We start from the raw sequence: 10198 nt of genomic DNA on the forward strand, positions 1-10198 counted from the left end.
GGGATCTAGAGGCATCACAGAGAATTTCTTTTTCCTCTTTCCTAAGCACAAAAGACAGAAGTGGAATGTAGCTGAGGAATGCTTCGCCCTTGGAAGGGATGTCATAAATCTCCTTGGACGTGTATTTGGTTTATTTTGTGGGAGTCATTCAAAAGGAAAATGCAGATTGTGGGGCTTAGCGCTCAGCCTATGCTGGCAAAGGATCCCTGACAAAGAATGTCCATTGGCAGGGAATTTCCTGACTTTGCAAGTGAGCAAACGCCTCTTTTTCAGTTACTCTAAAAGCTGTCTCGCTATTATATAAAAGGTTGTGATGAGGCAGACTGTGATCAGTTCTGCTCCAGAAGAAGGACAAGTAATAATCAGCCTGATTTGCAGGAGGAAAGATTTGGGTTGTGCTCCAGAAAGTGCTTTTTTTTTCCCCAGGAAGGTCTCCTGGGCCGCAGGGGGCTGCTGGGGAGCTGCAGCATCCCCATGGCTGGAAGCATTTCACACACGTGTCAGGCACTGCTCCTGGGTGACTCCACCTCGGAGAAGGGGGAATGGCTTCAGAGACTTCCTGAAGTCCCTGCCAGCCCTCTGGTGATCATTACTGTGTCATTATTTAACAGTGGGAGTGTCGCCTTTGGGATAGGGGCTTAAGGAGGATCCTTCCTGCAGGGGAGATCACTGGACCTAAGGATAGGTTAACAGGCAGAGAGCAGGGAAGAAGAAAACGGATGGGAACTGATGTGCAGATGGACTTGAACAAAGCAGCCTGCCAAAGAAAAAGCCCAAAGGTGACTGTGGATCTACCACAGAGCAAGATAAGGCTGAGCTGGCTGGCAGAGGTGTGCAGGGAGGAGGGAAGGGATTACTCCTGGGGTCTACCAGTGAACTCCATGGGGAGATCATGACAGAGGCTGGTGGGATGGCAGTAAAATGTATGGGAACCCTAAACCAGGGTTAGAGAGGACCTGGTGGAAGAGGAATAGACTGCATGGAGCCAACCACAGCTGCCTGCAGTGGTTTCACCCTTAATGTGATTACCACAGTGGAAGGTAGCAGAGGCTACCAGCCATTAGCTATCAGCCATTAGCTCTACACAAGTATTTATAAATGGTAGAGACTAGGTTTATCACCACTTAGCCAGTGGTGATAAAACCACAGCTATAAAAGCACAGAGCCCTTCTACCTGTCTGTTTGGGCAAGAGTGGGGGAGGCTGAGCAGGCAAAGCTGCCTTTAGAGCTGCAGGATGCCTGGGGAGGGGTGGAAGCATGGTCCCTACACACACCCCATGACCCCTGCTGTGAACCTCAAAAACTGGCGAGGTTGACCCCTACTAGAACCAGCCGGGTGGTGGCATCACCGCTGGAGGCCACAGCTCTGGATAAGCCACACATTGTCATCTCATCATTCTGTTCATCCCCCAGCAATGCAGCATTGCTCACTCTGTCAGGTTACTGGAGATTTCCCTTTCCCGTGTGCTTGTGAGGAGATAAAAGACAGTATCATCAGCGAGGAGATGTCTGTTAAGAGTTTAATTTCCTAGAAGAGGAAGTGTGTTTGCAGTGCTCGGTGGAGGGGCAAAGGCCCCCACAATACATTCTAAGAGTCCTTCAGGTTGTTGCCTGCCGTTGGCATCATGTTTTCAGTGTTTCTGTTCTTGTCAGGGTGCACAAGTATCTTCTGTTCTGCACCCTCTGATTTCACATGGAGAGGAGGTGCCTGTGTAAAGCAAGCGATCTTATCTAGAAGTCAGCAGTCTTGGGTTATTACCAGAGCTGGACTAAGCACTTTGCTGCTGTTATCACTGCTATTGATTTTACATTTATAGAGAGCTGAAAATTTACACAGAGCTTAATAAACACAAAGTTTCCTGGACTGCAACTACTGATAGGAGAACTGGGAGGCCTCTAAAAAAAACCAACCCTCAACATTTAAAACACCCAGCTCACATTTACATGGTATTTCTATGCTATGTTTTCCAGTACAGTAATAGGCTGAAGATAGAGGAGCTGCTGATGTACTCCTGTATGGCCACACACGTAAGGACAACATGAGAGCAAACGGATCTAACATCCTCCCAGATAGAATGGCAATTTTATACAGCCTATCCCACTGATGTCACCCAATGTTTTAGACAAGTCCAAAATGTGCTAACAGTGAGTTAGCACAAGGTACTGGGTTCTATTCCTGCTGTGACACAACATTTCACTCAGGTTTTCCAAAGATGCAGCACGTCCTTCTTGCAAGAGTGGGTCTGAGTCTTGAACTGGGTTACAACATGAGATATCACTGGGCTGAGTTATCTGTGAGCAGGAAAGTCAAGCAATGTAAGATAGGCAAATTAGCTCCCTCAGGGCACAGCACCATTATCAGCACAAATGTTTTGACTCTGGACAAATTGTTCATCAGTTTAAAAATTAAAACCTTTTGGCTTAAATCTTTGTTGGCATTTAAAGGATGTTTTTTCTAAAGGGACCTCTGAGAGCAGGATTAATGTCTCGTGGCCCCTCTACTGCACATCCCAAAGTATCACTTTGTGCAACACTTCCTGGCAGAGAAACTCAAAAGAAAAAGGAACAGGAAACAAGCATGGGAACAGGGAAGTTGGAAGATGCAAGGAAAGAGTGGAAGTCATGTGGCCTTGAAGAGAAAGGAGCACACAGAGAATCCTAATAATCTCTGATGAATTTAAGAGGTAGGTTGAATGATGATTCCAGGATGAAAGCACTGGAGAGGCCTCAGGAGATCCGAGTCATCACAGGCTGGTGCTCAAAGGGGACCAGAGACAGAAGTAAGGTTAAGCCCAGTGTTGGGGAAGCACTCAGGGAAGTGGAAACCAGTACCTGAAACCCCAAAACAAAACCACAAACAAAAACAACCAGAGAAGGTTTTAAATGCAGAGATGACATGTGCCAAAGCTGTGCTATGGCAGAAACCTTGCCAGGAAACCCTGCACGAGACATGTTCTCTGGAGGTGTGGATATCCTCCAGGAGTTTGGGTCCTCCGCTGAGTTTCATCTTCAGCTCCTCACGAGCAGTGAAAGTTGTGGCACTCCTCACTCCCTGCTTCTGCTCTGGAGATCTGGCTGTAAATGGAGGTGTACCACTCACACAGTTTACCTTGGCAGGCTGTAAACATCCTACTGCTGGCTCCAGGGTGTGGCCAGGCCCTTTCTGCAAAGCTTCTCCCTATTCCCAAGAGGCTGGCACGGATGAATGGCCCAGCCTTGGAAAATATTATCACCTCCCAGAGAATGCTGGTTCTGAGCTGTACCCAAAGGAAGCCAGGCTGCACTTGGGGAAAACTTGGTGAGAGGCTGCGTGAAACACCCTGCTCACTACATGTACATGGAGAGGAGCAGAGACATCAGCTTTTGAGAAGCTCATCTAAGAATATGCCCTTACATCTTAGCCCTGACACTGTGCTTTGAGACTGGTACCTGCCTGTGTGCCACAGAGTGTTCCTTCATATTTTTTGAGTGCTGGGCACATGTGGATGTAGCATATTTACTTGCCTACCTTTTGCTCCAGACTATCCCAAAATAGCTGATGAGGCATTTATGGCTGGCGACTCCCAGGGTCCCACAGGAGTATTTCCCCACAGAGTATTGACTCTAGTGAGAAGGACCCTGAAGCAGGTTTGAAGCCCCTTGGCCTCACTTGAGGCACACCCAAGCACAGCTCTGCAATGCCATCTGTCCAGGTATCTTCCTGAACCTCCCACACAGAGGCCAAGGGCTTTCTGTCCAGTTCTGCGTCATGTCTGACGTCTACAGGTTGGGTGGAGAATTGACTTAGAGCAGCTCTGTAGAGGACTTGGGGGTGTTGGTCAATGAAAAACTGAACATGAGCTGCTTCAGTGTGTGCTTGCAGCCCATAAAACTAACCATATTCTGGGCTGTATCAAAAGAAGCGTGAATAGCAGGTCAAAGGAGGTGATCCTGCCCCTCTACTCTGCTCTTGTGGGACCTCACCTGGAGCACTGTGTGCAGTTCTGGTGTCCTCAACATCAAAAGGACATGGAACTGTTGGAACAAGTCCAGAGGAGGCCACAAGGCTGATCAGGGGGCTGGAGCACCTCCTGTATGAAGATAGGCTGAGAAAGTTGGGGCTGTTCAGCCTGGAGAAGGACCAGGGGAGACCTCAGAGCAGCCTTCCAGTAGCTGAAGGTACCTTCAAGGATGCCAGAAAGGGACTCTTCATCAGGGACTGTAGTGACAGGACAAGGGGTGATGGGTTCCATCTTAAACAGGAGATTAAGGCTGGATATAAGGAAGAAGTTCTTCCCTGTGATGGTGCTGAGGCGCTGGCACAGGGTGCCCAGAGAAGCTGTGGCTGCCCCATCCCTGGCAGTGTATGCCAGGCTGGATGGGGCTTGGAGCAACCTGCTCTATTGGAAGGTGTCCCTGCCTGTGGCAGGGGGCTGGAATTACACGATCTGAAGGTCCTTTCCAACCCAAATCATTCTGTGATCCTATGATGACAGAGGGAATTAATTACATATAATTCTAAATATGATTTTTTTCTTGGTATGGTACTGTGTATCTCAGCAAGACAACTATGAGGGCTAAGCCATGGTTGTTCTGCTGTGCACAGGGTTAATGCACAGCCCTTGCCAGTGCTCTCCACAAAACATTTCAGTTTCACTTTAACCCACCACTGCTCCACCTGTACCTCTCAATGCAGCTGCCAGGCACATATAATGTGATTCAATTTGATCTGGGTGCTTTTCTACTCTACATGGGCCAGTAGATATCAGAGCCTCAGTATACAAGTTATTTTCAGCTTGTCTGTGACACACAGTTCCACCCACCAGGCTTGCACAGATATATAAATCATGAGGAGTCAAAAATAACAGGCCCTGAGGAAACATCTGTCACTTCCAGAAGCTTGAGAGGGAGGAGGATGGAGCATTCAACTCAACAACTTACTGAATTCTCCTTAGCTCCAAGAAAGCAGAGTGCAGCGAGCCTTTCCAACACAGCCCAGATGCCTTGGCAGTTAGACATTCACATTGCCTTCACACTGCATTTGACCTGTGAATGTAGCACAAGCAATACAGAGATGCTCGGGATCTGGGTGACTTTATTATCACCTTTTATCATTAAGATGAATGGATTGCTTTCTGGATCTTCTTCCCCCCAAAACTGACTGGCTGATTGGCCTTTGCAAACTTATCTCCCTCAGAGCACGCTGAACTCGCTGGGATGGAACTTACTGATGGCTGCTGTAGTGCTGAAGCCTGCCACCTCCCCTGCTGGTGGAGCCTGTAGGCCAGAGCCTTGCATATCCCACAGCTACTGAAGTAAGAAATCAGGATGATGAGAGCTGAAGTTGTCTGTTTGTTCTCTCCCTCCTCCTTTCTGATGGGATCTGATCTTCTTTTTTGGATCCCAACTCCACTCGTTCTTCGCTGCTCTTCAGAGTGGAGGAAACCGCAACGGAGAAGACACTGTATGGAGCGCTGCACATGCACCTCACACGGGCCAATGGTGCCAATTCGTTAGGCATGAAGGTAAAGGGAAGACGGGGGGCAGATGGCGCTGCTCTCCTCACGCCGGCAGAGGCAATCCCTGTACAGGCTGCAGGCCGGGGCTCGGCTCTCACGGATCCCCCTGCCCCGCCGCACTCCCTGCCCCTGTCCCTGCTCCCGCCATGGTGCCAGCCGGGGAACGGGCGAGCCGCGGCCGCTCCCGCCGCACCACCCAAATATTTACACTGCGGGGGGCTGCGGGACGACAGAAGGTGAGCGAGGACAGCGCAGCCTGCGGGTGCAGGAGGCCGCTTCCCCCGCCGGCTGCCCCGGTCCCGTTTCCCCCTTCCCTCCGCCTGCTCCCCCTGCCCCGGGCCGCCATGAGGAGAAGCCCCTCCCCTAGCCCCCCCCGCACTGACGATAGCGAGGCGCAGAGCGTGCAACGCTGGCCCAAGCCGCGGCGCTGCTGCCCCCTGGCTGCGGGCGGGCAGCACTGCAATGTCCGTGTCTCTGCCGGTCTGTGCTCGTCCGTGTCCGTGCCTCGTCCGTGTGTGTCTGTGTCCGTGTCCGTGTCCATGTCCATGTCCGTGTGTGTCTGTGTCCGTGTCCGTGTCCGTGTCCATGTCCATGTCCGTGTGTGTCTGTGTCCGTGTCCGTCTGTGTCCGTGTCCGTGTCCGTGTCCGTGTCCATGTCCATGTCCGTGTGTGTCTGTGTCCGTGTCCGTGTCCATGTCCGTGTGTGTCTGTGTCCGTGTCCGTATCCGTGCCCATCCGTGTCCATGTCCGTGTGTGTCTGTGTCCGTGTCCGTATCCGTGCCCATCCATGTCCATGTCCGTGTGTGTCTGTGTCCGTGTCCGTATCCGTATCCGTGCCAATCCGTGTCCATGTCCGTGCCCGTCCGTGTCCATATCCATGTCCGTGTGTGTCTGTGTCCGTGTCTGTGCCCGTCCTTGCCCGTGCCTTGTCCGTGTGTGTCGTGCCCGTGTCTTGTCCGTGTGTGTGTCCGTGTCCGTGTCCATGTCTGTGTCCGTGTCTTTCACCGTCGGGGTCCGTGCCCATGCAATGCAGAAGGATGGAATAAACGACCAATCCATGCTTTCCACTTCTGCAGCCTTTCGGCTCCTGGTGTCGGTGGAAGGGCCCGTTTCCCGGGTCACGGGGATCGGTAACCTCTCCGCATCACCTCCCGTCCCCAGGAGATGTCGGTGACTTTGTGGGGCAGTTGGCTCCATTCCCAATGCCCCGCTGCCGTTTACCGTCACCCCATTCACACACACACGCGTGTCCCCGCGGGGTGATGACAACCTGCCGGCGGCAGCACCCCGCACGGCCGCCAGGGGGCGCCGCCGCCGCGGTCATGGCGGAGGAGGGCGGAGCTGCGGCCGCCGCCATAAGCCCTGCGCGGAGCGGAGGAGGCTCCGGTTACCGAGCGGGGCGGGAGAGCCCCACGGGAGGCAGGGGCGGGCGCGTCCCGGAGCGCCCCGAAACCCACTGGGAACAGCGGTGTCCTCTGAGTGCCCGCAGGGACGGGGCTCAGCACCTCCGCTTGGGGAGCCGAAACCTGCCACAGGGAGGGGCCGCCCCGGAGCTCTTGCCCTGACCCTCAAAGCGGTGTAGGAGAGCCATAGAATCCCAGACTGGTTTGGGTTGGAAGGGACCTTAAAGCTCATCCAGTTCCAACCCCTGCCCCGGGCAGGGACACCTTCCACTAGAGCAGGTTGCTCCAAGCCCCTGTGTCCAACCCGGCCTTGAACACTGCCAGGGATGGGGCAGCCACAGCTTCTCTGGGCACCCTGTGCCAGCTCCTCAGCACCCTCACAGTAAAGAACTTCCTCCTTATATCCAATCTAAACTTCCCCTGTTTAAGTTTGAACCCATTACCCCTTGTCCTATCGCTACAGTCCCTAATGAAGAGTCCCTCCCCAGCGTCCTCGTAGCCCCCTTCAGACACAGGAAGCTGCTCTGAGGTCTCCACGCAGCCTCCTCTTCTCCAGGCTGAACTTTCTCAGCCTGTTGAGTCCTCACCTGCTTGCTCAGGCTTAGAGACCAGCTCCTCACCTCCAGCTCAAAATGTGCTGGTTTTACCAAGCCATCAAAGGCTTGGTAAAATTTTCCTTGGAGGAAAGGAAACAGAGGCCTGCAGGACAGCTTGAGAGTCCTCACTACAGGAAAGGTACAGATCTGTTGAAAAGAGTCCAGAGAAGGGCCACAAATATAGCGAGAGACTGGAGCACCTCTGCTGTGAGGAATGGCTGAGAAAGTTGGGTCTGTTCAGCCTGGAGAAGAAAAGTCTCCAGGGAGACCTTAGAGCCTTCCTGTGCCTAAAGAGGCATGTATGAAAGATGGGGAGAGATGTTTTAGCAGGGCTGGTTGTGATAGGATGACGGGTGATGGTTTTAAACTGCAAGAGGGGAGATTCAGGCTGGATGTGAGATAAAGTTCTTTACAATGAGGGTGCTAAAACACTGGCACAGGGTGCCCAGGGAGGTGGTGGATGCACCATCCGTGGAGACATTCAGGGCAAGGCTGGATGTGGTTTTGGGCCACCTGATCTGGTTGAAGATGTCCCTGCTTGTTGCAGGGGGGTTGGACTGGATGAGCTTTGTAAGGTCTCTTCCAACCCAAACTATTCTATGGTTCTATGATAGAGGTGATACTAAATCTGCCTCTCATAGCAAGAGGTCTTCGCATCGGGGATCCAATGTATCTTTGTATCACTGCACTGACACAGAGCACCAGCCTCATCCTGATGCCCAGATGGGTCCAAGATGTAAATATGGAGGAAGATGTTGATGGAAGCAATAACTAAGGATGTAGATTCGCTGTCCAATCTGGCTGTTTCCTACTGAATAAACTCACTCTACAACTCGGATGTAGCAGCACTTCATGTGGTAGAGCTGGTTTTCACTGACAGCTTGGCTCCTAACCACTCTGTTGTGAGCAGTGTGATGCGTCATGCCAACCACAAACTCACTGAGAGGCTGGGCAAAGACCTGGGCACTGAACCCCAGTACCCGTGGCTATACTGGTAGGGGCTGCTCACTGGCAGCTGGCTCAGGTCCATCTCCACTGCCCTGGCAGCAGGGTGGCCGTGCAGTGAGAAGTGCTCCTGCTCCCTGTGTGCCAGTGGGTTGATGATGTCGTGTCATCTGTTCCCTGCAGGAGCCCGGGGCTGCAGTGCAGAAGGATGGGATAAGTGAGGAATTCACGCTTTCCCCTTTCGCAGCCTTTTGACTCATGTTCTAATTTGCATCAAACACCCACCTTTCGCAAAACCACCTAGTCTGTTTAAACCAGAATCCAAACAGAGCTAGGAAACAAAAGGCGAGGGCAGAGTGAACCCAGGTTAGCTCCCTGCCCTTGTAAAAACTAGGACTGATGAGGGCTTTATAGTGCTTGGCTAAAGGGAAAACTTTATTCAAGAAGTGATCAAACTTCTAATAGGTAATGGATAATTATAAGAACATGGAAACTTTCGTAGATGTTAATGTTCTTCCTGTCAGCAGACTGAACTGGCAAATACATATATACATTTGGCAAGGTGATGTAAATGGTAGCAGATCACCTTAATGAGATGGATAGAAGAAGGAGGTGCATAAAGACATCCTTACAGATTCCTCACACGTGCGAGAGCTGATCGCCAGTGCCATTGCTGTGTCAGTATCTTTAATGCTTTATCTTTGATGTTGGCTCAGCATAATCTAGGACCTGTGGTTTCTGCATAGTAGCAGCTCCTTAGGCTGCCTTGGGCTGCCAAGCTGTCTCCAAGTCATGCAGAGGAAGGAACATCCACAGAAACAGGAGTGGAAATCAGCAGAAAATCTAATGCTAACTTACAAAAGAGCTGCTAGAAAAGGGGGTTCAAGATGTGCCAGTGAAGCTGAGCATGCTAAGTTTGTGTATTTGGTAGGGAGCTATACAGAAAATTGTCTGTGGACTGAAAGCTCAGAGATATAAAGGATTATAAAAGGCACGTCAGGGCTGAGCTGTCTGCTCCATGGAGTGCACGGGCACAGCTTTTCCAGCCACAAAGGCACTGCAGAGACTGCAGCAAGTGGAGTATCAGACACAGAAGAGTTCAGTGTATCATGGACACATGAGCTGAAAGAAAGAACCAGGAAGCTGCTCAGGAGCAGGTTGTCCAGGAACAGTTCACCAAACATCCTATCCCTTTTAACACATTTTCCATGGGCACTTTCTTTCTTATACGTAGCACATCCTTATTTAAAGGGGGAAGTATCTGGATGATGAGTCAGGTGGCAACTGAGAGATGGCAGCTAAGTTCAAACAAATTACATACTGAATAAAGACATAGATTCCACTGAACTTCTATGACTGTGGATTTTGATTTGGTTAAAAACTAGTCAGAACCAAAGTTTGAAGACATTTAGCCCTGGAAGTGGTTTTCTTCCCATGTACCACAGTACCTGATTACTGTTTCTGATATTATCACCTCCTTTAACAGGCAAATTCCCTCATACAGCAGTCTGCCTTAATAGATCCCTCTTCTTTTCCCATCTCTTTGGCCACATATTGCTTGTTGTGCTAAGTGCTAAATAGCTCTTGGAAAGTGCTAAGGGGGTGTTGTGAAAGGGCTGGAGAATTGAACTTCACGTTTGTCTTCTTTAAGATAATGTAAATGAGACATTTTCGCAGTGTGGAAGTGAAGTTTTATTGACCCCAACTGAAATGAAACCATTGGATGCTTGGTCAGAAATACCTGACAAGATCAGTG

The 10198-nt window shown here is 50.9% G+C and overlaps 1 long non-coding RNA gene across 1 annotated transcript; it reads right to left on the reverse strand.

The window, feature by feature from the left end:
* Nucleotides 1-1506: 1506 nt before the first annotated feature.
* LOC133273981 (uncharacterized) lies at nt 1507-3441 on the reverse strand. Its single transcript, XR_009744978.1, has 2 exons — nt 2192-3441; nt 1507-1708 (listed from the first exon to the last, which is right to left on the reverse strand). It is a non-coding gene; the product is annotated as an uncharacterized LOC133273981 (long non-coding RNA).
* Nucleotides 3442-10198: the final 6757 nt, after the last annotated feature.

The sequence above is a fragment of the Pezoporus flaviventris genome, unplaced genomic scaffold, assembly GCF_033815535.1.
Source record: "Pezoporus flaviventris isolate CSIRO_AGI_PZ_B2104156 unplaced genomic scaffold, CSIRO_AGI_Pfla_v1 ptg000035l, whole genome shotgun sequence".
In the NCBI taxonomy this organism is placed as follows: domain Eukaryota; kingdom Metazoa; phylum Chordata; class Aves; order Psittaciformes; family Psittacidae; genus Pezoporus; species Pezoporus flaviventris.